General features: G+C 42.7%; 43 non-coding genes across 43 annotated transcripts; 22 read left to right on the plus strand and 21 right to left on the minus strand.

Moving 5' to 3' along the window:
- Window positions 1-277: 277 nt before the first annotated feature.
- Window positions 278-349, minus strand: Trnag-ucc. Its single transcript has one exon. It is a non-coding gene; the product is annotated as a tRNA-Gly (tRNA).
- Window positions 350-1,265: 916 nt separating this feature from the next.
- Trnag-ucc lies at window positions 1,266-1,337 on the minus strand. The gene has a single exon. It is a non-coding gene; the product is annotated as a tRNA-Gly (tRNA).
- A 916-nt stretch (window positions 1,338-2,253) lies between these two features.
- Window positions 2,254-2,325, minus strand: Trnag-ucc. The gene has a single exon. It is a non-coding gene; the product is annotated as a tRNA-Gly (tRNA).
- A 329-nt stretch (window positions 2,326-2,654) lies between these two features.
- Window positions 2,655-2,725, plus strand: Trnag-gcc. The gene has a single exon. It is a non-coding gene; the product is annotated as a tRNA-Gly (tRNA).
- A 516-nt stretch (window positions 2,726-3,241) lies between these two features.
- Trnag-ucc lies at window positions 3,242-3,313 on the minus strand. The gene has a single exon. It is a non-coding gene; the product is annotated as a tRNA-Gly (tRNA).
- A 329-nt stretch (window positions 3,314-3,642) lies between these two features.
- On the plus strand, window positions 3,643-3,713 carry Trnag-gcc. The gene has a single exon. It is a non-coding gene; the product is annotated as a tRNA-Gly (tRNA).
- A 516-nt stretch (window positions 3,714-4,229) lies between these two features.
- Trnag-ucc lies at window positions 4,230-4,301 on the minus strand. Its single transcript has one exon. It is a non-coding gene; the product is annotated as a tRNA-Gly (tRNA).
- Window positions 4,302-4,630: 329 nt separating this feature from the next.
- Window positions 4,631-4,701, plus strand: Trnag-gcc. The gene has a single exon. It is a non-coding gene; the product is annotated as a tRNA-Gly (tRNA).
- Window positions 4,702-5,217: 516 nt separating this feature from the next.
- Window positions 5,218-5,289, minus strand: Trnag-ucc. The gene has a single exon. It is a non-coding gene; the product is annotated as a tRNA-Gly (tRNA).
- A 313-nt stretch (window positions 5,290-5,602) lies between these two features.
- Window positions 5,603-5,673, plus strand: Trnag-gcc. The gene has a single exon. It is a non-coding gene; the product is annotated as a tRNA-Gly (tRNA).
- Window positions 5,674-6,190: 517 nt separating this feature from the next.
- Window positions 6,191-6,262, minus strand: Trnag-ucc. Its single transcript has one exon. It is a non-coding gene; the product is annotated as a tRNA-Gly (tRNA).
- A 329-nt stretch (window positions 6,263-6,591) lies between these two features.
- Trnag-gcc lies at window positions 6,592-6,662 on the plus strand. The gene has a single exon. It is a non-coding gene; the product is annotated as a tRNA-Gly (tRNA).
- A 516-nt stretch (window positions 6,663-7,178) lies between these two features.
- On the minus strand, window positions 7,179-7,250 carry Trnag-ucc. Its single transcript has one exon. It is a non-coding gene; the product is annotated as a tRNA-Gly (tRNA).
- A 329-nt stretch (window positions 7,251-7,579) lies between these two features.
- Trnag-gcc lies at window positions 7,580-7,650 on the plus strand. The gene has a single exon. It is a non-coding gene; the product is annotated as a tRNA-Gly (tRNA).
- Window positions 7,651-8,166: 516 nt separating this feature from the next.
- Trnag-ucc lies at window positions 8,167-8,238 on the minus strand. Its single transcript has one exon. It is a non-coding gene; the product is annotated as a tRNA-Gly (tRNA).
- Window positions 8,239-8,567: 329 nt separating this feature from the next.
- Trnag-gcc lies at window positions 8,568-8,638 on the plus strand. Its single transcript has one exon. It is a non-coding gene; the product is annotated as a tRNA-Gly (tRNA).
- Window positions 8,639-9,154: 516 nt separating this feature from the next.
- Trnag-ucc lies at window positions 9,155-9,226 on the minus strand. Its single transcript has one exon. It is a non-coding gene; the product is annotated as a tRNA-Gly (tRNA).
- Window positions 9,227-9,555: 329 nt separating this feature from the next.
- Trnag-gcc lies at window positions 9,556-9,626 on the plus strand. Its single transcript has one exon. It is a non-coding gene; the product is annotated as a tRNA-Gly (tRNA).
- Window positions 9,627-10,142: 516 nt separating this feature from the next.
- Trnag-ucc lies at window positions 10,143-10,214 on the minus strand. The gene has a single exon. It is a non-coding gene; the product is annotated as a tRNA-Gly (tRNA).
- Window positions 10,215-10,543: 329 nt separating this feature from the next.
- On the plus strand, window positions 10,544-10,614 carry Trnag-gcc. The gene has a single exon. It is a non-coding gene; the product is annotated as a tRNA-Gly (tRNA).
- Window positions 10,615-11,130: 516 nt separating this feature from the next.
- Trnag-ucc lies at window positions 11,131-11,202 on the minus strand. The gene has a single exon. It is a non-coding gene; the product is annotated as a tRNA-Gly (tRNA).
- A 329-nt stretch (window positions 11,203-11,531) lies between these two features.
- On the plus strand, window positions 11,532-11,602 carry Trnag-gcc. The gene has a single exon. It is a non-coding gene; the product is annotated as a tRNA-Gly (tRNA).
- Window positions 11,603-12,118: 516 nt separating this feature from the next.
- On the minus strand, window positions 12,119-12,190 carry Trnag-ucc. The gene has a single exon. It is a non-coding gene; the product is annotated as a tRNA-Gly (tRNA).
- Window positions 12,191-12,519: 329 nt separating this feature from the next.
- Trnag-gcc lies at window positions 12,520-12,590 on the plus strand. Its single transcript has one exon. It is a non-coding gene; the product is annotated as a tRNA-Gly (tRNA).
- A 917-nt stretch (window positions 12,591-13,507) lies between these two features.
- Window positions 13,508-13,578, plus strand: Trnag-gcc. Its single transcript has one exon. It is a non-coding gene; the product is annotated as a tRNA-Gly (tRNA).
- A 516-nt stretch (window positions 13,579-14,094) lies between these two features.
- On the minus strand, window positions 14,095-14,166 carry Trnag-ucc. Its single transcript has one exon. It is a non-coding gene; the product is annotated as a tRNA-Gly (tRNA).
- A 329-nt stretch (window positions 14,167-14,495) lies between these two features.
- On the plus strand, window positions 14,496-14,566 carry Trnag-gcc. Its single transcript has one exon. It is a non-coding gene; the product is annotated as a tRNA-Gly (tRNA).
- Window positions 14,567-15,483: 917 nt separating this feature from the next.
- Trnag-gcc lies at window positions 15,484-15,554 on the plus strand. Its single transcript has one exon. It is a non-coding gene; the product is annotated as a tRNA-Gly (tRNA).
- Window positions 15,555-16,070: 516 nt separating this feature from the next.
- Trnag-ucc lies at window positions 16,071-16,142 on the minus strand. Its single transcript has one exon. It is a non-coding gene; the product is annotated as a tRNA-Gly (tRNA).
- Window positions 16,143-16,471: 329 nt separating this feature from the next.
- On the plus strand, window positions 16,472-16,542 carry Trnag-gcc. Its single transcript has one exon. It is a non-coding gene; the product is annotated as a tRNA-Gly (tRNA).
- Window positions 16,543-17,058: 516 nt separating this feature from the next.
- On the minus strand, window positions 17,059-17,130 carry Trnag-ucc. The gene has a single exon. It is a non-coding gene; the product is annotated as a tRNA-Gly (tRNA).
- Window positions 17,131-17,459: 329 nt separating this feature from the next.
- Trnag-gcc lies at window positions 17,460-17,530 on the plus strand. The gene has a single exon. It is a non-coding gene; the product is annotated as a tRNA-Gly (tRNA).
- A 515-nt stretch (window positions 17,531-18,045) lies between these two features.
- On the minus strand, window positions 18,046-18,117 carry Trnag-ucc. The gene has a single exon. It is a non-coding gene; the product is annotated as a tRNA-Gly (tRNA).
- A 329-nt stretch (window positions 18,118-18,446) lies between these two features.
- On the plus strand, window positions 18,447-18,517 carry Trnag-gcc. Its single transcript has one exon. It is a non-coding gene; the product is annotated as a tRNA-Gly (tRNA).
- Window positions 18,518-19,031: 514 nt separating this feature from the next.
- Window positions 19,032-19,103, minus strand: Trnag-ucc. Its single transcript has one exon. It is a non-coding gene; the product is annotated as a tRNA-Gly (tRNA).
- Window positions 19,104-19,432: 329 nt separating this feature from the next.
- On the plus strand, window positions 19,433-19,503 carry Trnag-gcc. Its single transcript has one exon. It is a non-coding gene; the product is annotated as a tRNA-Gly (tRNA).
- A 516-nt stretch (window positions 19,504-20,019) lies between these two features.
- Trnag-ucc lies at window positions 20,020-20,091 on the minus strand. The gene has a single exon. It is a non-coding gene; the product is annotated as a tRNA-Gly (tRNA).
- Window positions 20,092-20,420: 329 nt separating this feature from the next.
- Trnag-gcc lies at window positions 20,421-20,491 on the plus strand. Its single transcript has one exon. It is a non-coding gene; the product is annotated as a tRNA-Gly (tRNA).
- A 516-nt stretch (window positions 20,492-21,007) lies between these two features.
- Window positions 21,008-21,079, minus strand: Trnag-ucc. Its single transcript has one exon. It is a non-coding gene; the product is annotated as a tRNA-Gly (tRNA).
- A 329-nt stretch (window positions 21,080-21,408) lies between these two features.
- Window positions 21,409-21,479, plus strand: Trnag-gcc. The gene has a single exon. It is a non-coding gene; the product is annotated as a tRNA-Gly (tRNA).
- A 516-nt stretch (window positions 21,480-21,995) lies between these two features.
- Window positions 21,996-22,067, minus strand: Trnag-ucc. The gene has a single exon. It is a non-coding gene; the product is annotated as a tRNA-Gly (tRNA).
- Window positions 22,068-22,396: 329 nt separating this feature from the next.
- Window positions 22,397-22,467, plus strand: Trnag-gcc. The gene has a single exon. It is a non-coding gene; the product is annotated as a tRNA-Gly (tRNA).
- A 917-nt stretch (window positions 22,468-23,384) lies between these two features.
- Trnag-gcc lies at window positions 23,385-23,455 on the plus strand. The gene has a single exon. It is a non-coding gene; the product is annotated as a tRNA-Gly (tRNA).
- The last annotated feature ends 145 nt before the right edge of the window (window positions 23,456-23,600 follow it).

Consider the following 23,600-nt stretch of genomic DNA (forward strand, 5'->3'; position numbering starts at 1 on the left):
GAATTTTAGCATTGTTCTGTACATGAATCGGTGCTTATCTGCAAACTACATTGACAGTGTCGGGCTATCAATTAAGCAATAATACGGCTAGTTCTACGTTCGATTACTCACAATATTTCATTTAATAGCGTGATTGAAAAGAAATATAAAGTGTCAACAGGAATGTACACACACCAACACGGTGCGTATTCATCATTGGAGGGTGCCATTTGTACTTTTCACCGACGGACTTTGAGGTTACATTTCTCATTCCCGGTCCCTTACTGAAATAAAAAGATGCGTCGGCCGGGAATCGAACCCGGATCGACTGCTTGGAAGGCAACCATGCTAACCTTTACACCACCGACGCTGTCCATGTGGTGCATAGCCGGAAAAGACAATTTAATGAATTTCTCTGATTGATTGTCCACGCCTGGAGGCACGCCTTTAAACGAAATTGCTTACGTCACAAAATGATTTTTATTTTTAAAAAAATGTTTAAATGTATTCTTGACTTGATATGCGTCACGGGTCTGCAATGTACAGTGTAGTGGAAACAAATAATTCTATTTAAATGCATATGACACTGCAGTTGCATCCATATGGAGCAAATGTATACGTCACTTGAATACTTCCTTCTTTTCAGCTTCTTTCTTGCCTAAGGAGTGAGAAGCTTAGAAACGAGGCGGTGAGTGTGAAGCATCGGTGGTCTAGTGGTAGAATACTCGCCTGCCACGCGGGTGACCCTGGTTCGATTCCCGGTCGATGCACATTGTTTTTGTGCCTCTTGCCAACAAAAGGAATAGACACTCTCAAAAAGCGCGTCTCCAGAAAGCTGTATTCAATCTGTTACGCAATGCGAATGTTGTCAGTGATGTCACGTTTCTATGACGTCGTGCCATTGTGAGGTCACAAACGGGTCCCAAAATAGTCATCTGCCCGTTGGAATGATAATATGTATGCATTTACATGACTCTATTTGAAGGACTTCTACGGGTGGGATGTGCTGCGAATTTTAGCATTGTTCTGTACATGAATCGGTGCTTATCTGCAAACTACATTGACAGTGTCGGGCTATCAATTAAGCAATAATACGGCTAGTTCTACGTTCGATTACTCACAATATTTCATTTAATAGCGTGATTGAAAAGAAATATAAAGTGTCAACAGGAATGTACACACACCAACACGGTGCGTATTCATCATTGGAGGGTGCCATTTGTACTTTTCACCGACGGACTTTGAGGTTACATTTCTCATTCCCGGTCCCTACTGAAATAAAAAGATGCGTCGGCCGGGAATCGAACCCGGATCGACTGCTTGGAAGGCAACCATGCTAACCTTTACACCACCGACGCTGTCCATGTGGTGCATAGCCGGAAAAGACAATTTAATGAATTTCTCTGATTGATTGTCCACGCCTGGAGGCACGCCTTTAAACGAAATTGCTTACGTCACAAAATGATTTTTATTTTTAAAAAAATGTTTAAATGTATTCTTGACTTGATATGCGTCACGGGTCTGCAATGTACAGTGTAGTGGAAACAAATAATTCTATTTAAATGCATATGACACTGCAGTTGCATCCATATGGAGCAAATGTATACGTCACTTGAATACTTCCTTCTTTTCAGCTTCTTTCTTGCCTAAGGAGTGAGAAGCTTAGAAACGAGGCGGTGAGTGTGAAGCATCGGTGGTCTAGTGGTAGAATACTCGCCTGCCACGCGGGTGACCCTGGTTCGATTCCCGGTCGATGCACATTGTTTTTGTGCCTCTTGCCAACAAAAGGAATAGACACTCTCAAAAAGCGCGTCTCCAGAAAGCTGTATTCAATCTGTTACGCAATGCGAATGTTGTCAGTGATGTCACGTTTCTATGACGTCGTGCCATTGTGAGGTCACAAACGGGTCCCAAAATAGTCATCTGCCCGTTGGAATGATAATATGTATGCATTTACATGACTCTATTTGAAGGACTTCTACGGGTGGGATGTGCTGCGAATTTTAGCATTGTTCTGTACATGAATCGGTGCTTATCTGCAAACTACATTGACAGTGTCGGGCTATCAATTAAGCAATAATACGGCTAGTTCTACGTTCGATTACTCACAATATTTCATTTAATAGCGTGATTGAAAAGAAATATAAAGTGTCAACAGGAATGTACACACACCAACACGGTGCGTATTCATCATTGGAGGGTGCCATTTGTACTTTTCACCGACGGACTTTGAGGTTACATTTCTCATTCCCGGTCCCTACTGAAATAAAAAGATGCGTCGGCCGGGAATCGAACCCGGATCGACTGCTTGGAAGGCAACCATGCTAACCTTTACACCACCGACGCTGTCCATGTGGTGCATAGCCGGAAAAGACAATTTAATGAATTTCTCTGATTGATTGTCCACGCCTGGAGGCACGCCTTTAAACGAAATTGCTTACGTCACAAAATGATTTTTATTTTTAAAAAAATGTTTAAATGTATTCTTGACTTGATATGCGTCACGGGTCTGCAATGTACAGTGTAGTGGAAACAAATAATTCTATTTAAATGCATATGACACTGCAGTTGCATCCATATGGAGCAAATGTATACGTCACTTGAATACTTCCTTCTTTTCAGCTTCTTTCTTGCCTAAGGAGTGAGAAGCTTAGAAACGAGGCGGTGAGTGTGAAGCATCGGTGGTCTAGTGGTAGAATACTCGCCTGCCACGCGGGTGACCCGGGTTCGATTCCCGGTCGATGCACATTGTTTTTGTGCCTCTTGCCAACAAAAGGAATAGACACTCTCAAAAAGCGCGTCTCCAGAAAGCTGTATTCAATCTGTTACGCAATGCGAATGTTGTCAGTGATGTCACGTTTCTATGACGTCGTGCCATTGTGAGGTCACAAACGGGTCCCAAAATAGTCATCTGCCCGTTGGAATGATAATATGTATGCATTTACATGACTCTATTTGAAGGACTTCTACGGGTGGGATGTGCTGCGAATTTTAGCATTGTTCTGTACATGAATCGGTGCTTATCTGCAAACTACATTGACAGTGTCGGGCTATCAATTAAGCAATAATACGGCTAGTTCTACGTTCGATTACTCACAATATTTCATTTAATAGCGTGATTGAAAAGAAATATAAAGTGTCAACAGGAATGTACACACACCAACACGGTGCGTATTCATCATTGGAGGGTGCCATTTGTACTTTTCACCGACGGACTTTGAGGTTACATTTCTCATTCCCGGTCCCTACTGAAATAAAAAGATGCGTCGGCCGGGAATCGAACCCGGATCGACTGCTTGGAAGGCAACCATGCTAACCTTTACACCACCGACGCTGTCCATGTGGTGCATAGCCGGAAAAGACAATTTAATGAATTTCTCTGATTGATTGTCCACGCCTGGAGGCACGCCTTTAAACGAAATTGCTTACGTCACAAAATGATTTTTATTTTTAAAAAAATGTTTAAATGTATTCTTGACTTGATATGCGTCACGGGTCTGCAATGTACAGTGTAGTGGAAACAAATAATTCTATTTAAATGCATATGACACTGCAGTTGCATCCATATGGAGCAAATGTATACGTCACTTGAATACTTCCTTCTTTTCAGCTTCTTTCTTGCCTAAGGAGTGAGAAGCTTAGAAACGAGGCGGTGAGTGTGAAGCATCGGTGGTCTAGTGGTAGAATACTCGCCTGCCACGCGGGTGACCCGGGTTCGATTCCCGGTCGATGCACATTGTTTTTGTGCCTCTTGCCAACAAAAGGAATAGACACTCTCAAAAAGCGCGTCTCCAGAAAGCTGTATTCAATCTGTTACGCAATGCGAATGTTGTCAGTGATGTCACGTTTCTATGACGTCGTGCCATTGTGAGGTCACAAACGGGTCCCAAAATAGTCATCTGCCCGTTGGAATGATAATATGTATGCATTTACATGACTCTATTTGAAGGACTTCTACGGGTGGGATGTGCTGCGAATTTTAGCATTGTTCTGTACATGAATCGGTGCTTATCTGCAAACTACATTGACAGTGTCGGGCTATCAATTAAGCAATAATACGGCTAGTTCTACGTTCGATTACTCACAATATTTCATTTAATAGCGTGATTGAAAAGAAATATAAAGTGTCAACAGGAATGTACACACACCAACACGGTGCGTATTCATCATTGGAGGGTGCCATTTGTACTTTTCACCGACGGACTTTGAGGTTACATTTCTCATTCCCGGTCCCTACTGAAATAAAAAGATGCGTCGGCCGGGAATCGAACCCGGATCGACTGCTTGGAAGGCAACCATGCTAACCTTTACACCACCGACGCTGTCCATGTGGTGCATAGCCGGAAAAGACAATTTAATGAATTTCTCTGATTGATTGTCCACGCCTGGAGGCACGCCTTTAAACGAAATTGCTTACGTCACAAAATGATTTTTATTTTTAAAAAAATGTTTAAATGTATTCTTGACTTGATATGCGTCACGGGTCTGCAATGTACAGTGTAGTGGAAACAAATAATTCTATTTAAATGCATATGACACTGCAGTTGCATCCATATGGAGCAAATGTATACGTCACTTGAATACTTCCTTCTTTTCAGCTTCTTTCTTGCCTAAGGAGTGAGAAGCTTAGAAACGAGGCGGTGAGTGTGAAGCATCGGTGGTCTAGTGGTAGAATACTCGCCTGCCACGCGGGTGACCCGGGTTCGATTCCCGGTCGATGCACATTGTTTTTGTGCCTCTTGCCAACAAAAGGAATAGACACTCTCAAAAAGCGCGTCTCCAGAAAGCTGTATTCAATCTGTTACGCAATGCGAATGTTGTCAGTAATGTCACGTTTCTATGACGTCGTGCCATTGTGAGGTCACAAACGGGTCCCAAAATAGTCATCTGCCCGTTGGAATGATAATATGTATGCATTTACATGACTCTATTTGAAGGACTTCTACGGGTGGGATGTGCTGCGAATTTTAGCATTGTTCTGTACATGAATCGGTGCTTATCTGCAAACTACATTGACAGTGTCGGGCTATCAATTAAGCAATAATACGGCTAGTTCTACGTTCGATTCCTCACAATATTTCATTTAATAGCGTGATTGAAAAGAAATATAAAGTGTCAACAGGAATGTACACACACCAACACGGTGCGTATTCATCATTGGAGGGTGCCATTTGTACTTTTCACCGACGGACTTTGAGGTTACATTTCTCATTCCCGGTCCCTACTGAAATAAAAAGATGCGTCGGCCGGGAATCGAACCCGGATCGACTGCTTGGAAGGCAACCATGCTAACCTTTACACCACCGACGCTGTCCATGTGGTGCATAGCCGGAAAAGACAATTTAATGAATTTCTCTGATTGATTGTCCACGCCTGGAGGCACGCCTTTAAACGAAATTGCTTACGTCACAAAATGATTTTTATTTTTAAAAAAATGTTTAAATGTATTCTTGACTTGATATGCGTCACGGGTCTGCAATGTACAGTGTAGTGGAAACAAATAATTCTATTTAAATGCATATGACACTGCAGTTGCATCCATATGGAGCAAATGTATACGTCACTTGAATACTTCCTTCTTTTCAGCTTCTTTCTTGCTTAGAAACGAGGCGGTGAGTGTGAAGCATCGGTGGTCTAGTGGTAGAATACTCGCCTGCCACGCGGGTGACCCGGGTTCGATTCCCGGTCGATGCACATTGTTTTTGTGCCTCTTGCCAACAAAAGGAATAGACACTCTCAAAAAGCGCGTCTCCAGAAAGCTGTATTCAATCTGTTACACAATGCGAATGTTGTCAGTGATGTCACGTTTCTATGACGTCGTGCCATTGTGAGGTCACAAACGGGTCCCAAAATAGTCATCTGCCCGTTGGAATGATAATATGTATGCATTTACATGACTCTATTTGAAGGACTTCTACGGGTGGGATGTGCTGCGAATTTTAGCATTGTTCTGTACATGAATCGGTGCTTATCTGCAAACTACATTGACAGTGTCGGGCTATCAATTAAGCAATAATACGGCTAGTTCTACGTTCGATTACTCACAATATTTCATTTAATAGCGTGATTGAAAAGAAATATAAAGTGTCAACAGGAATGTACACACACCAACACGGTGCGTATTCATCATTGGAGGGTGCCATTTGTACTTTTCACCGACGGACTTTGAGGTTACATTTCTCATTCCCGGTCCCTTACTGAAATAAAAAGATGCGTCGGCCGGGAATCGAACCCGGATCGACTGCTTGGAAGGCAACCATGCTAACCTTTACACCACCGACGCTGTCCATGTGGTGCATAGCCGGAAAAGACAATTTAATGAATTTCTCTGATTGATTGTCCACGCCTGGAGGCACGCCTTTAAACGAAATTGCTTACGTCACAAAATGATTTTTATTTTTAAAAAAATGTTTAAATGTATTCTTGACTTGATATGCGTCACGGGTCTGCAATGTACAGTGTAGTGGAAACAAATAATTCTATTTAAATGCATATGACACTGCAGTTGCATCCATATGGAGCAAATGTATACGTCACTTGAATACTTCCTTCTTTTCAGCTTCTTTCTTGCCTAAGGAGTGAGAAGCTTAGAAACGAGGCGGTGAGTGTGAAGCATCGGTGGTCTAGTGGTAGAATACTCGCCTGCCACGCGGGTGACCCGGGTTCGATTCCCGGTCGATGCACATTGTTTTTGTGCCTCTTGCCAACAAAAGGAATAGACACTCTCAAAAAGCGCGTCTCCAGAAAGCTGTATTCAATCTGTTACGCAATGCGAATGTTGTCAGTGATGTCACGTTTCTATGACGTCGTGCCATTGTGAGGTCACAAAAGGGTCCCAAAATAGTCATCTGCCCGTTGGAATGATAATATGTATGCATTTACATGACTCTATTTGAAGGACTTCTACGGGTGGGATGTGCTGCGAATTTTAGCATTGTTCTGTACATGAATCGGTGCTTATCTGCAAACTACATTGACAGTGTCGGGCTATCAATTAAGCAATAATACGGCTAGTTCTACGTTCGATTACTCACAATATTTCATTTAATAGCGTGATTGAAAAGAAATATAAAGTGTCAACAGGAATGTACACACACCAACACGGTGCGTATTCATCATTGGGGGGTGCCATTTGTACTTTTCACCGACGGACTTTGAGGTTACATTTCTCATTCCCGGTCCCTACTGAAATAAAAAGATGCGTCGGCCGGGAATCGAACCCGGATCGACTGCTTGGAAGGCAACCATGCTAACCTTTACACCACCGACGCTGTCCATGTGGTGCATAGCCGGAAAAGACAATTTAATGAATTTCTCTGATTGATTGTCCACGCCTGGAGGCACGCCTTTAAACGAAATTGCTTACGTCACAAAATGATTTTTATTTTTAAAAAAATGTTTAAATGTATTCTTGACTTGATATGCGTCACGGGTCTGCAATGTACAGTGTAGTGGAAACAAATAATTCTATTTAAATGCATATGACACTGCAGTTGCATCCATATGGAGCAAATGTATACGTCACTTGAATACTTCCTTCTTTTCAGCTTCTTTCTTGCCTAAGGAGTGAGAAGCTTAGAAACGAGGCGGTGAGTGTGAAGCATCGGTGGTCTAGTGGTAGAATACTCGCCTGCCACGCGGGTGACCCGGGTTCGATTCCCGGTCGATGCACATTGTTTTTGTGCCTCTTGCCAACAAAAGGAATAGACACTCTCAAAAAGCGCGTCTCCAGAAAGCTGTATTCAATCTGTTACGCAATGCGAATGTTGTCAGTAATGTCACGTTTCTATGACGTCGTGCCATTGTGAGGTCACAAACGGGTCCCAAAATAGTCATCTGCCCGTTGGAATGATAATATGTATGCATTTACATGACTCTATTTGAAGGACTTCTACGGGTGGGATGTGCTGCGAATTTTAGCATTGTTCTGTACATGAATCGGTGCTTATCTGCAAACTACATTGACAGTGTCGGGCTATCAATTAAGCAATAATACGGCTAGTTCTACGTTCGATTACTCACAATATTTCATTTAATAGCGTGATTGAAAAGAAATATAAAGTGTCAACAGGAATGTACACACACCAACACGGTGCGTATTCATCATTGGAGGGTGCCATTTGTACTTTTCACCGACGGACTTTGAGGTTACATTTCTCATTCCCGGTCCCTACTGAAATAAAAAGATGCGTCGGCCGGGAATCGAACCCGGATCGACTGCTTGGAAGGCAACCATGCTAACCTTTACACCACCGACGCTGTCCATGTGGTGCATAGCCGGAAAAGACAATTTAATGAATTTCTCTGATTGATTGTCCACGCCTGGAGGCACGCCTTTAAACGAAATTGCTTACGTCACAAAATGATTTTTATTTTTAAAAAAATGTTTAAATGTATTCTTGACTTGATATGCGTCACGGGTCTGCAATGTACAGTGTAGTGGAAACAAATAATTCTATTTAAATGCATATGACACTGCAGTTGCATCCATATGGAGCAAATGTATACGTCACTTGAATACTTCCTTCTTTTCAGCTTCTTTCTTGCCTAAGGAGTGAGAAGCTTAGAAACGAGGCGGTGAGTGTGAAGCATCGGTGGTCTAGTGGTAGAATACTCGCCTGCCACGCGGGTGACCCGGGTTCGATTCCCGGTCGATGCACATTGTTTTTGTGCCTCTTGCCAACAAAAGGAATAGACACTCTCAAAAAGCGCGTCTCCAGAAAGCTGTATTCAATCTGTTACGCAATGCGAATGTTGTCAGTGATGTCACGTTTCTATGACGTCGTGCCATTGTGAGGTCACAAACGGGTCCCAAAATAGTCATCTGCCCGTTGGAATGATAATATGTATGCATTTACATGACTCTATTTGAAGGACTTCTACGGGTGGGATGTGCTGCGAATTTTAGCATTGTTCTGTACATGAATCGGTGCTTATCTGCAAACTACATTGACAGTGTCGGGCTATCAATTAAGCAATAATACGGCTAGTTCTACGTTCGATTACTCACAATATTTCATTTAATAGCGTGATTGAAAAGAAATATAAAGTGTCAACAGGAATGTACACACACCAACACGGTGCGTATTCATCATTGGAGGGTGCCATTTGTACTTTTCACCGACGGACTTTGAGGTTACATTTCTCATTCCCGGTCCCTACTGAAATAAAAAGATGCGTCGGCCGGGAATCGAACCCGGATCGACTGCTTGGAAGGCAACCATGCTAACCTTTACACCACCGACGCTGTCCATGTGGTGCATAGCCGGAAAAGACAATTTAATGAATTTCTCTGATTGATTGTCCACGCCTGGAGGCACGCCTTTAAACGAAATTGCTTACGTCACAAAATGATTTTTATTTTTAAAAAAATGTTTAAATGTATTCTTGACTTGATATGCGTCACGGGTCTGCAATGTACAGTGTAGTGGAAACAAATAATTCTATTTAAATGCATATGACACTGCAGTTGCATCCATATGGAGCAAATGTATACGTCACTTGAATACTTCCTTCTTTTCAGCTTCTTTCTTGCCTAAGGAGTGAGAAGCTTAGAAACGAGGCGGTGAGTGTGAAGCATCGGTGGTCTAGTGGTAGAATACTCGCCTGCCACGCGGGTGACCCGGGTTCGATTCCCGGTCGATGCACATTGTTTTTGTGCCTCTTGCCAACAAAAGGAATAGACACTCTCAAAAAGCGCGTCTCCAGAAAGCTGTATTCAATCTGTTACGCAATGCGAATGTTGTCAGTGATGTCACGTTTCTATGACGTCGTGCCATTGTGAGGTCACAAACGGGTCCCAAAATAGTCATCTGCCCGTTGGAATGATAATATGTATGCATTTACATGACTCTATTTGAAGGACTTCTACGGGTGGGATGTGCTGCGAATTTTAGCATTGTTCTGTACATGAATCGGTGCTTATCTGCAAACTACATTGACAGTGTCGGGCTATCAATTAAGCAATAATACGGCTAGTTCTACGTTCGATTACTCACAATATTTCATTTAATAGCGTGATTGAAAAGAAATATAAAGTGTCAACAGGAATGTACACACACCAACACGGTGCGTATTCATCATTGGAGGGTGCCATTTGTACTTTTCACCGACGGACTTTGAGGTTACATTTCTCATTCCCGGTCCCTACTGAAATAAAAAGATGCGTCGGCCGGGAATCGAACCCGGATCGACTGCTTGGAAGGCAACCATGCTAACCTTTACACCACCGACGCTGTCCATGTGGTGCATAGCCGGAAAAGACAATTTAATGAATTTCTCTGATTGATTGTCCACGCCTGGAGGCACGCCTTTAAACGAAATTGCTTACGTCACAAAATGATTTTTATTTTTAAAAAAATGTTTAAATGTATTCTTGACTTGATATGCGTCACGGGTCTGCAATGTACAGTGTAGTGGAAACAAATAATTCTATTTAAATGCATATGACACTGCAGTTGCATCCATATGGAGCAAATGTATACGTCACTTGAATACTTCCTTCTTTTCAGCTTCTTTCTTGCCTAAGGAGTGAGAAGCTTAGAAACGAGGCGGTGAGTGTGAAGCATCGGTGGTCTAGTGGTAGAATACTCGCCTGCCACGCGGGTGACCCGGGTTCGATTCCCGGTCGATGCACATTGTTTTTGTGCCTCTTGCCAACAAAAGGAATAGACACTCTCAAAAAGCGCGTCTCCAGAAAGCTGTATTCAATCTGTTACGCAATGCGCATGTTGTCAGTGATGTCACGTTTCTATGACGTCGTGCCATTGTGAGGTCACAAACGGGTCCCTAAATAGTCATCTGCCCGTTGGAATGATAATATGTATGCATTTACATGACTCTATTTGAAGGACTTCTACGGGTGGGATGTGCTGCGAATTTTAGCATTGTTCTGTACATGAATCGGTGCTTATCTGCAAACTACATTGACAGTGTCGGGCTATCAATTAAGCAATAATACGGCTAGTTCTACGTTCGATTACTCACAATATTTCATTTAATAGCGTGATTGAAAAGAAATATAAAGTGTCAACAGGAATGTACACACACCAACACGGTGCGTATTCATCATTGGAGGGTGCCATTTGTACTTTTCACCGACGGACTTTGAGGTTACATTTCTCATTCCCGGTCCCTACTGAAATAAAAAGATGCGTCGGCCGGGAATCGAACCCGGATCGACTGCTTGGAAGGCAACCATGCTAACCTTTACACCACCGACGCTGTCCATGTGGTGCATAGCCGGAAAAGACAATTTAATGAATTTCTCTGATTGATTGTCCACGCCTGGAGGCACGCCTTTAAACGAAATTGCTTACGTCACAAAATGATTTTTATTTTTAAAAAAATGTTTAAATGTATTCTTGACTTGATATGCGTCACGGGTCTGCAATGTACAGTGTAGTGGAAACAAATAATTCTATTTAAATGCATATGACACTGCAGTTGCATCCATATGGAGCAAATGTATACGTCACTTGAATACTTCCTTCTTTTCAGCTTCTTTCTTGCCTAAGGAGTGAGAAGCTTAGAAACGAGGCGGTGAGTGTGAAGCATCGGTGGTCTAGTGGTAGAATACTCGCCTGCCACGCGGGTGACCCGGGTTCGATTCCCGGTCGATGCACATTGTTTTTGTGCCTCTTGCCAACAAAAGGAATAGACACTCTCAAAAAGCGCGTCTCCAGAAAGCTGTATTCAATCTGTTACGCAATGCGAATGTTGTCAGTGATGTCACGTTTCTATGACGTCGTGCCATTGTGAGGTCACAAACGGGTCCCAAAATAGTCATCTGCCCGTTGGAATGATAATATGTATGCATTTACATGACTCTATTTGAAGGACTTCTACGGGTGGGATGTGCTGCGAATTTTAGCATTGTTCTGTACATGAATCGGTGCTTATCTGCAAACTACATTGACAGTGTCGGGCTATCAATTAAGCAATAATACGGCTAGTTCTACGTTCGATTACTCACAATATTTCATTTAATAGCGTGATTGAAAAGAAATATAAAGTGTCAACAGGAATGTACACACACCAACACGGTGCGTATTCATCATTGGAGGGTGCCATTTGTACTTTTCACCGACGGACTTTGAGGTTACATTTCTCATTCCCGGTCCCTACTGAAATAAAAAGATGCGTCGGCCGGGAATCGAACCCGGATCGACTGCTTGGAAGGCAACCATGCTAACCTTTACACCACCGACGCTGTCCATGTGGTGCATAGCCGGAAAAGACAATTTAATGAATTTCTCTGATTGATTGTCCACGCCTGGAGGCACGCCTTTAAACGAAATTGCTTACGTCACAAAATGATTTTTATTTTTAAAAAAATGTTTAAATGTATTCTTGACTTGATATGCGTCACGGGTCTGCAATGTACAGTGTAGTGGAAACAAATAATTCTATTTAAATGCATATGACACTGCAGTTGCATCCATATGGAGCAAATGTATACGTCACTTGAATACTTCCTTCTTTTCAGCTTCTTTCTTGCCTAAGGAGTGAGAAGCTTAGAAACGAGGCGGTGAGTGTGAAGCATCGGTGGTCTAGTGGTAGAATACTCGCCTGCCACGCGGGTGACCCGGGTTCGATTCCCGGTCGATGCACATTGTTTTTGTGCCTCTTGCCAACAAAAGGAATAGACACTCTCAAAAAGCGCGTCTCCAGAAAGCTGTATTCAATCTGTTACGCAATGCGCATGTTGTCAGTGATGTCACGTTTCTATGACGTCGTGCCATTGTGAGGTCACAAACGGGTCCCTAAATAGTCATCTGCCCGTTGGAATGATAATATGTATGCATTTACATGACTCTATTTGAAGGACTTCTACGGGTGGGATGTGCTGCGAATTTTAGCATTGTTCTGTACATGAATCGGTGCTTATCTGCAAACTACATTGACAGTGTCGGGCTATCAATTAAGCAATAATACGGCTAGTTCTACGTTCGATTACTCACAATATTTCATTTAATAGCGTGATTGAAAAGAAATATAAAGTGTCAACAGGAATGTACACACACCAACACGGTGCGTATTCATCATTGGAGGGTGCCATTTGTACTTTTCACCGACGGACTTTGAGGTTACATTTCTCATTCCCGGTCCCTACTGAAATAAAAAGATGCGTCGGTCGGGAATCGAACCCGGATCGACTGCTTGGAAGGCAACCATGCTAACCTTTACACCACCGACGCTGTCCATGTGGTGCATAGCCGGAAAAGACAATTTAATGAATTTCTCTGATTGATTGTCCACGCCTGGAGGCACGCCTTTAAACGAAATTGCTTACGTCACAAAATGATTTTTATTTTTAAAAAAATGTTTAAATGTATTCTTGACTTGATATGCGTCACGGGTCTGCAATGTACAGTGTAGTGGAAACAAATAATTCTATTTAAATGCATATGACACTGCAGTTGCATCCATATGGAGCAAATGTATACGTCACTTGAATACTTCCTTCTTTTCAGCTTCTTTCTTGCCTAAGGAGTGAGAAGCTTAGAAACGAGGCGGTGAGTGTGAAGCATCGGTGGTCTAGTGGTAGAATACTCGCCTGCCACGCGGGTGACCCGGGTTCGATTCCCGGTCGATGCACATTGTTTTTGTGCCTCTTGCCAACAAAAGGAATAGACACTCTCAAAAAGCGCGTCTCCAGAAAGCTGTATTCAATCTGTTACGCAATGCGAATGTTGTCAGTGATGTCACGTTTCTATGACGTCGTGCCATTGTGAGGTCACAAACGGGTCCCAAAATAGTCATCTGCCCGTTGGAATGATAATATGTATGCATTTACATGACTCTATTTGAAGGACTTCTACGGGTGGGATGTGCTGCGAATTTTAGCATTGTTCTGTACATGAATCGGTGCTTATCTGCAAACTACATTGACAGTGTCGGGCTATCAATTAAGCAATAATACGGCTAGTTCTACGTTCGATTACTCACAATATTTCATTTAATAGCGTGATTGAAAAGAAATATAAAGTGTCAACAGGAATGTACACACACCAACACGGTGCGTATTCATCATTGGAGGGTGCCATTTGTACTTTTCACCGACGGACTTTGAGGTTACATTTCTCATTCCCGGTCCCTACTGAAATAAAAAGATGCGTCGGCCGGGAATCGAACCCGGATCGACTGCTTGGAAGGCAACCATGCTAACCTTTACACCACCGACGCTGTCCATGTGGTGCATAGCCGGAAAAGACAATTTAATGAATTTCTCTGATTGATTGTCCACGCCTGGAGGCACGCCTTTAAACGAAATTGCTTACGTCACAAAATGATTTTTATTTTTAAAAAAATGTTTAAATGTATTCTTGACTTGATATGCGTCACGGGTCTGCAATGTACAGTGTAGTGGAAACAAATAATTCTATTTAAATGCATATGACACTGCAGTTGCATCCATATGGAGCAAATGTATACGTCACTTGAATACTTCCTTCTTTTCAGCTTCTTTCTTGCCTAAGGAGTGAGAAGCTTAGAAACGAGGCGGTGAGTGTGAAGCATCGGTGGTCTAGTGGTAGAATACTCGCCTGCCACGCGGGTGACCCGGGTTCGATTCCCGGTCGATGCACATTGTTTTTGTGCCTCTTGCCAACAAAAGGAATAGACACTCTCAAAAAGCGCGTCTCCAGAAAGCTGTATTCAATCTGTTACGCAATGCGAATGTTGTCAGTGATGTCACGTTTCTATGACGTCGTGCCATTGTGAGGTCACAAACGGGTCCCTAAATAGTCATCTGCCCGTTGGAATGATAATATGTATGCATTTACATGACTCTATTTGAAGGACTTCTACGGGTGGGATGTGCTGCGAATTTTAGCATTGTTCTGTACATGAATCGGTGCTTATCTGCAAACTACATTGACAGTGTCGGGCTATCAATTAAGCAATAATACGGCTAGTTCTACGTTCGATTACTCACAATATTTCATTTAATAGCGTGATTGAAAAGAAATATAAAGTGTCAACAGGAATGTACACACACCAACACGGTGCGTATTCATCATTGGAGGGTGCCATTTGTACTTTTCACCGACGGACTTTGAGGTTACATTTCTCATTCCCGGTCCCTACTGAAATAAAAAGATGCGTCGGTCGGGAATCGAACCCGGATCGACTGCTTGGAAGGCAACCATGCTAACCTTTACACCACCGACGCTGTCCATGTGGTGCATAGCCGGAAAAGACAATTTAATGAATTTCTCTGATTGATTGTCCACGCCTGGAGGCACGCCTTTAAACGAAATTGCTTACGTCACAAAATGATTTTTATTTTTAAAAAAATGTTTAAATGTATTCTTGACTTGATATGCGTCACGGGTCTGCAATGTACAGTGTAGTGGAAACAAATAATTCTATTTAAATGCATATGACACTGCAGTTGCATCCATATGGAGCAAATGTATACGTCACTTGAATACTTCCTTCTTTTCAGCTTCTTTCTTGCCTAAGGAGTGAGAAGCTTAGAAACGAGGCGGTGAGTGTGAAGCATCGGTGGTCTAGTGGTAGAATACTCGCCTGCCACGCGGGTGACCCGGGTTCGATTCCCGGTCGATGCACATTGTTTTTGTGCCTCTTGCCAACAAAAGGAATAGACACTCTCAAAAAGCGCGTCTCCAGAAAGCTGTATTCAATCTGTTACGCAATGCGAATGTTGTCAGTGATGTCACGTTTCTATGACGTCGTGCCATTGTGAGGTCACAAACGGGTCCCAAAATAGTCATCTGCCCGTTGGAATGATAATATGTATGCATTTACATGACTCTATTTGAAGGACTTCTACGGGTGGGATGTGCTGCGAATTTTAGCATTGTTCTGTACATGAATCGGTGCTTATCTGCAAACTACATTGACAGTGTCGGGCTATCAATTAAGCAATAATACGGCTAGTTCTACGTTCGATTACTCACAATATTTCATTTAATAGCGTGATTGAAAAGAAATATAAAGTGTCAACAGGAATGTACACACACCAACACGGTGCGTATTCATCATTGGAGGGTGCCATTTGTACTTTTCACCGACGGACTTTGAGGTTACATTTCTCATTCCCGGTCCCTACTGAAATAAAAAGATGCGTCGGCCGGGAATCGAACCCGGATCGACTGCTTGGAAGGCAACCATGCTAACCTTTACACCACCGACGCTGTCCATGTGGTGCATAGCCGGAAAAGACAATTTAATGAATTTCTCTGATTGATTGTCCACGCCTGGAGGCACGCCTTTAAACGAAATTGCTTACGTCACAAAATGATTTTTATTTTTAAAAAAATGTTTAAATGTATTCTTGACTTGATATGCGTCACGGGTCTGCAATGTACAGTGTAGTGGAAACAAATAATTCTATTTAAATGCATATGACACTGCAGTTGCATCCATATGGAGCAAATGTATACGTCACTTGAATACTTCCTTCTTTTCAGCTTCTTTCTTGCCTAAGGAGTGAGAAGCTTAGAAACGAGGCGGTGAGTGTGAAGCATCGGTGGTCTAGTGGTAGAATACTCGCCTGCCACGCGGGTGACCCGGGTTCGATTCCCGGTCGATGCACATTGTTTTTGTGCCTCTTGCCAACAAAAGGAATAGACACTCTCAAAAAGCGCGTCTCCAGAAAGCTGTATTCAATCTGTTACGCAATGCGAATGTTGTCAGTGATGTCACGTTTCTATGACGTCGTGCCATTGTGAGGTCACAAACGGGTCCCAAAATAGTCATCTGCCCGTTGGAATGATAATATGTATGCATTTACATGACTCTATTTGAAGGACTTCTACGGGTGGGATGTGCTGCGAATTTTAGCATTGTTCTGTACATGAATCGGTGCTTATCTGCAAACTACATTGACAGTGTCGGGCTATCAATTAAGCAATAATACGGCTAGTTCTACGTTCGATTACTCACAATATTTCATTTAATAGCGTGATTGAAAAGAAATATAAAGTGTCAACAGGAATGTACACACACCAACACGGTGCGTATTCATCATTGGAGGGTGCCATTTGTACTTTTCACCGACGGACTTTGAGGTTACATTTCTCATTCCCGGTCCCTACTGAAATAAAAAGATGCGTCGGCCGGGAATCGAACCCGGATCGACTGCTTGGAAGGCAACCATGCTGACCTTTACACCACCGACGCTGTCCATGTGGTGCATAGCCGGAAAAGACAATTTAATGAATTTCTCTGATTGATTGTCCACGCCTGGAGGCACGCCTTTAAACGAAATTGCTTACGTCACAAAATGATTTTTATTTTTAAAAAAATGTTTAAATGTATTCTTGACTTGATATGCGTCACGGGTCTGCAATGTACAGTGTAGTGGAAACAAATAATTCTATTTAAATGCATATGACACTGCAGTTGCATCCATATGGAGCAAATGTATACGTCACTTGAATACTTCCTTCTTTTCAGCTTCTTTCTTGCCTAAGGAGTGAGAAGCTTAGAAACGAGGCGGTGAGTGTGAAGCATCGGTGGTCTAGTGGTAGAATACTCGCCTGCCACGCGGGTGACCCGGGTTCGATTCCCGGTCGATGCACATTGTTTTTGTGCCTCTTGCCAACAAAAGGAATAGACACTCTCAAAAAGCGCGTCTCCAGAAAGCTGTATTCAATCTGTTACGCAATGCGAATGTTGTCAGTGATGTCACGTTTCTATGACGTCGTGCCATTGTGAGGTCACAAACGGGTCCCAAAATAGTCATCTGCCCGTTGGAATGATAATATGTATGCATTTACATGACTCTATTTGAAGGACTTCTACGGGTGGGATGTGCTGCGAATTTATCATTGTTCTGTACATGAATCGGTGCTTATCTGCAAACTACATTGACAGTGTCGGGCTATCAATTAAGCAATAATACGGCTAGTTCTACGTTCGATTACTCACAATATTTCATTTAATAGCGTGATTGAAAAGAAATATAAAGTGTCAACAGGAATGTACACACACCAACACGGTGCGTATTCATCATTGGAGGGTGCCATTTGTACTTTTCACCGACGGACTTTGAGGTTACATTTCTCATTCCCGGTCCCTACTGAAATAAAAAGATGCGTCGGCCGGGAATCGAACCCGGATCGACTGCTTGGAAGGCAACCATGCTAACCTTTACACCACCGACGCTGTCCATGTGGTGCATAGCCGGAAAAGACAATTTAATGAATTTCTCTGATTGATTGTCCACGCCTGGAGGCACGCCTTTAAACGAAATTGCTTACGTCACAAAATGATTTTTATTTTTAAAAAAATGTTTAAATGTATTCTTGACTTGATATGCGTCACGGGTCTGCAATGTACAGTGTAGTGGAAACAAATAATTCTATTTAAATGCATATGACACTGCAGTTGCATCCATATGGAGCAAATGTATACGTCACTTGAATACTTCCTTCTTTTCAGCTTCTTTCTTGCCTAAGGAGTGAGAAGCTTAGAAACGAGGCGGTGAGTGTGAAGCATCGGTGGTCTAGTGGTAGAATACTCGCCTGCCACGCGGGTGACCCGGGTTCGATTCCCGGTCGATGCACATTGTTTTTGTGCCTCTTGCCAACAAAAGGAATAGACACTCTCAAAAAGCGCGTCTCCAGAAAGCTGTATTCAATCTGTTACGCAATGCGAATGTTGTCAGTGATGTCACGTTTCTATGACGTCGTGCCATTGTGAGGTCACAAACGGGTCCCAAAATAGTCATCTGCCCGTTGGAATGATAATATGTATGCATTTACATGACTATTTGAAGGACTTCTACGGGTGGGATGTGCTGCGAATTTTAGCATTGTTCTGTACATGAATCGGTGCTTATCTGCAAACTACATTGACAGTGTCGGGCTATCAATTAAGCAATAATACGGCTAGTTCTACGTTCGATTACTCACAATATTTCATTTAATAGCGTGATTGAAAAGAAATATAAAGTGTCAACAGGAATGTACACACACCAACACGGTGCGTATTCATCATTGGAGGGTGCCATTTGTACTTTTCACCGACGGACTTTGAGGTTACATTTCTCATTCCCGGTCCCTACTGAAATAAAAAGATGCGTCGGCCGGGAATCGAACCCGGATCGACTGCTTGGAAGGCAACCATGCTAACCTTTACACCACCGACGCTGTCCATGTGGTGCATAGCCGGAAAAGACAATTTAATGAATTTCTCTGATTGATTGTCCACGCCTGGAGGCACGCCTTTAAACGAAATTGCTTACGTCACAAAATGATTTTTATTTTTAAAAAAATGTTTAAATGTATTCTTGACTTGATATGCGTCACGGGTCTGCAATGTACAGTGTAGTGGAAACAAATAATTCTATTTAAATGCATATGACACTGCAGTTGCATCCATATGGAGCAAATGTATACGTCACTTGAATACTTCCTTCTTTTCAGCTTCTTTCTTGCCTAAGGAGTGAGAAGCTTAGAAACGAGGCGGTGAGTGTGAAGCATCGGTGGTCTAGTGGTAGAATACTCGCCTGCCACGCGGGTGACCCGGGTTCGATTCCCGGTCGATGCACATTGTTTTTGTGCCTCTTGCCAACAAAAGGAATAGACACTCTCAAAAAGCGCGTCTCCAGAAAGCTGTATTCAATCTGTTACGCAATGCGAATGTTGTCAGTGATGTCACGTTTCTATGACGTCGTGCCATTGTGAGGTCACAAACGGGTCCCAAAATAGTCATCTGCCCGTTGGAATGATAATATGTATGCATTTACATGACTCTATTTGAAGGACTTCTACGGGTGGGATGTGCTGCGAATTTTAGCATTGTTCTGTACATGAATCGGTGCTTATCTGCAAACTACATTGACAGTGTCGGGCTATCAATTAAGCAATAATACGGCTAGTTCTACGTTCGATTACTCACAATATTTCATTTAATAGCGTGATTGAAAAGAAATATAAAGTGTCAACAGGAATGTACACACACCAACACGGTGCGTATTCATCATTGGAGGGTGCCATTTGTACTTTTCACCGACGGACTTTGAGGTTACATTTCTCATTCCCGGTCCCTACTGAAATAAAAAGATGCGTCGGCCGGGAATCGAACCCGGATCGACTGCTTGGAAGGCAACCATGCTAACCTTTACACCACCGACGCTGTCCATGTGGTGCATAGCCGGAAAAGACAATTTAATGAATTTCTCTGATTGATTGTCCACGCCTGGAGGCACGCCTTTAAACGAAATTGCTTACGTCACAAAATGATTTTTATTTTTAAAAAAATGTTTAAATGTATTCTTGACTTGATATGCGTCACGGGTCTGCAATGTACAGTGTAGTGGAAACAAATAATTCTATTTAAATGCATATGACACTGCAGTTGCATCCATATGGAGCAAATGTATACGTCACTTGAATACTTCCTTCTTTTCAGCTTCTTTCTTGCCTAAGGAGTGAGAAGCTTAGAAACGAGGCGGTGAGTGTGAAGCATCGGTGGTCTAGTGGTAGAATACTCGCCTGCCACGCGGGTGACCCGGGTTCGATTCCCGGTCGATGCACATTGTTTTTGTGCCTCTTGCCAACAAAAGGAATAGACACTCTCAAAAAGCGCGTCTCCAGAAAGCTGTATTCAATCTGTTACGCAATGCGAATGTTGTCAGTGATGTCACGTTTCTATGACGTCGTGCCATTGTGAGGTCACAAACGGGTCCCAAAATAGTCATCTGCCCGTTGGAATGATAATATGTATGCATTTACATGACTCTATTTGAAGGACTTCTACGGGTGGGATGTGCTGCGAATTTTAGCATTGTTCTGTACATGAATCGGTGCTTATCTGCAAACTACATTGACAGTGTCGGGCTATCAATTAAGCAATAATACGGCTAGTTCTACGTTCGATTACTCACAATATTTCATTTAATAGCGTGATTGAAAAGAAATATAAAGTGTCAACAGGAATGTACACACACCAACACGGTGCGTATTCATCATTGGAGGGTGCCATTTGTACTTTTCACCGACGGACTTTGAGGTTACATTTCTCATTCCCGGTCCCTACTGAAATAAAAAGATGCGTCGGCCGGGAATCGAACCCGGATCGACTGCTTGGAAGGCAACCATGCTAACCTTTACACCACCGACGCTGTCCATGTGGTGCATAGCCGGAAAAGACAATTTAATGAATTTCTCTGATTGATTGTCCACGCCTGGAGGCACGCCTTTAAACGAAATTGCTTACGTCACAAAATGATTTTTATTTTTAAAAAAATGTTTAAATGTATTCTTGACTTGATATGCGTCACGGGTCTGCAATGTACAGTGTAGTGGAAACAAATAATTCTATTTAAATGCATATGACACTGCAGTTGCATCCATATGGAGCAAATGTATACGTCACTTGAATACTTCCTTCTTTTCAGCTTCTTTCTTGCCTAAGGAGTGAGAAGCTTAGAAACGAGGCGGTGAGTGTGAAGCATCGGTGGTCTAGTGGTAGAATACTCGCCTGCCACGCGGGTGACCCGGGTTCGATTCCCGGTCGATGCACATTGTTTTTGTGCCTCTTGCCAACAAAAGGAATAGACACTCTCAAAAAGCGCGTCTCCAGAAAGCTGTATTCAATCTGTTACGCAATGCGAATGTTGTCAGTGATGTCACGTTTCTATGACGTCGTGCCATTGTGAGGTCACAAACGGGTCCCAAAATAGTCATCTGCCCGTTGGAATGATAATATGTATGCATTTACATGACTCTATTTGAAGGACTTCTACGGGTGGGATGTGCTGCGAATTTTAGCATTGTTCTGTACATGAATCGGTGCTTATCTGCAAACTACATTGACAGTGTCGGGCTATCAATTAAGCAATAATACGGCTAGTTCTACGTTCGATTACTCACAATATTTCATTTAATAGCGTGATTGAAAAGAAATATAAAGTGTCAACAGGAATGTACACACACCAACACGGTGCGTATTCATCATTGGAGGGTGCCATTTGTACTTTTCACCGACGGACTTTGAGGTTACATTTCTCATTCCCGGTCCCTACTGAAATAAAAAGATGCGTCGGCCGGGAATCGAACCCGGATCGACTGCTTGGAAGGCAACCATGCTAACCTTTACACCACCGACGCTGTCCATGTGGTGCATAGCCGGAAAAGACAATTTAATGAATTTCTCTGATTGATTGTCCACGCCTGGAGGCACGCCTTTAAACGAAATTGCCTACGTCACAAAATGATTTTTATTTTTAAAAAAATGTTTAAATGTATTCTTGACTTGATATGCGTCACGGGTCTGCAATGTACAGTGTAGTGGAAACAAATAATTCTATTTAAATGCATATGACACTGCAGTTGCATCCATATGGAGCAAATGTATACGTCACTTGAATACTTCCTTCTTTTCAGCTTCTTTCTTGCCTAAGGAGTGAGAAGCTTAGAAACGAGGCGGTGAGTGTGAAGCATCGGTGGTCTAGTGGTAGAATACTCGCCTGCCACGCGGGTGACCCGGGTTCGATTCCCGGTCGATGCACATTGTTTTTGTGCCTCTTGCCAACAAAAGGAATAGACACTCTCAAAAAGCGCGTCTCCAGAAAGCTGTATTCAATCTGTTACGCAATGCGAATGTTGTCAGTGATGTCACGTTTCTATGACGTCGTGCCATTGTGAGGTCACAAACGGGTCCCAAAATAGTCATCTGCCCGTTGGAATGATAATATGTATGCATTTACATGACTCTATTTGAAGGACTTCTACGGGTGGGATGTGCTGCGAATTTTAGCATTGTTCTGTACATGAATCGGTGCTTATCTGCAAACTACATTGACAGTGTCGGGCTATCAATTAAGCAATAATACGGCTAGTTCTACGTTCGATTACTCACAATATTTCATTTAATAGCGTGATTGAAAAGAAATATAAAGTGTCAACAGGAATGTACACACACCAACACGGTGCGTATTCATCATTGGAGGGTGCCATTTGTACTTTTCACCGACGGACTTTGAGGTTACATTTCTCATTCCCGGTCCCTACTGAAATAAAAAGATGCGTCGGCCGGGAATCGAGCCCGGATCGACTGCTTGGAAGGCAACCATGCTAACCTTTACACCACCGACGCTGTCCATGTGGTGCATAGCCGGAAAAGACAATTTAATGAATTTCTCTGATTGATTGTCCACGCCTGGAGGCACGCCTTTAAACGAAATTGCTTACGTCACAAAATGATTTTTATTTTTAAAAAAATGTTTAAATGTATTCTTGACTTGATATGCGTCACGGGTCTGCAATGTACAGTGTAGTGGAAACAAATAATTCTATTTAAATGCATATGACACTGCAGTTGCATCCATATGGAGCAAATGTATACGTCACTTGAATACTTCCTTCTTTTCAGCTTCTTTCTTGCCTAAGGAGTGAGAAGCTTAGAAACGAGGCTGTGAGTGTGAAGCATCGGTGGTCTAGTGGTAGAATACTCGCCTGCCACGCGGGTGACCCGGGTTCGATTCCCGGTCGATGCACATTGTTTTTGTGCCTCTTGCCAACAAAAGGAATAGACACTCTCAAAAAGCGCGTCTCCAGAAAGCTGTATTCAATCTGTTACGCAATGCGAATGTTGTCAGTGATGTCACGTTTCTATGACGTCGTGCCATTGTGAGGTCACAA

The sequence above is a fragment of the Haliotis rufescens genome, unplaced genomic scaffold (assembly GCF_023055435.1).
Source record: "Haliotis rufescens isolate VD_foot unplaced genomic scaffold, xgHalRufe1.0.p SCAF_5, whole genome shotgun sequence".
Classification (NCBI taxonomy): domain Eukaryota; kingdom Metazoa; phylum Mollusca; class Gastropoda; order Lepetellida; family Haliotidae; genus Haliotis; species Haliotis rufescens.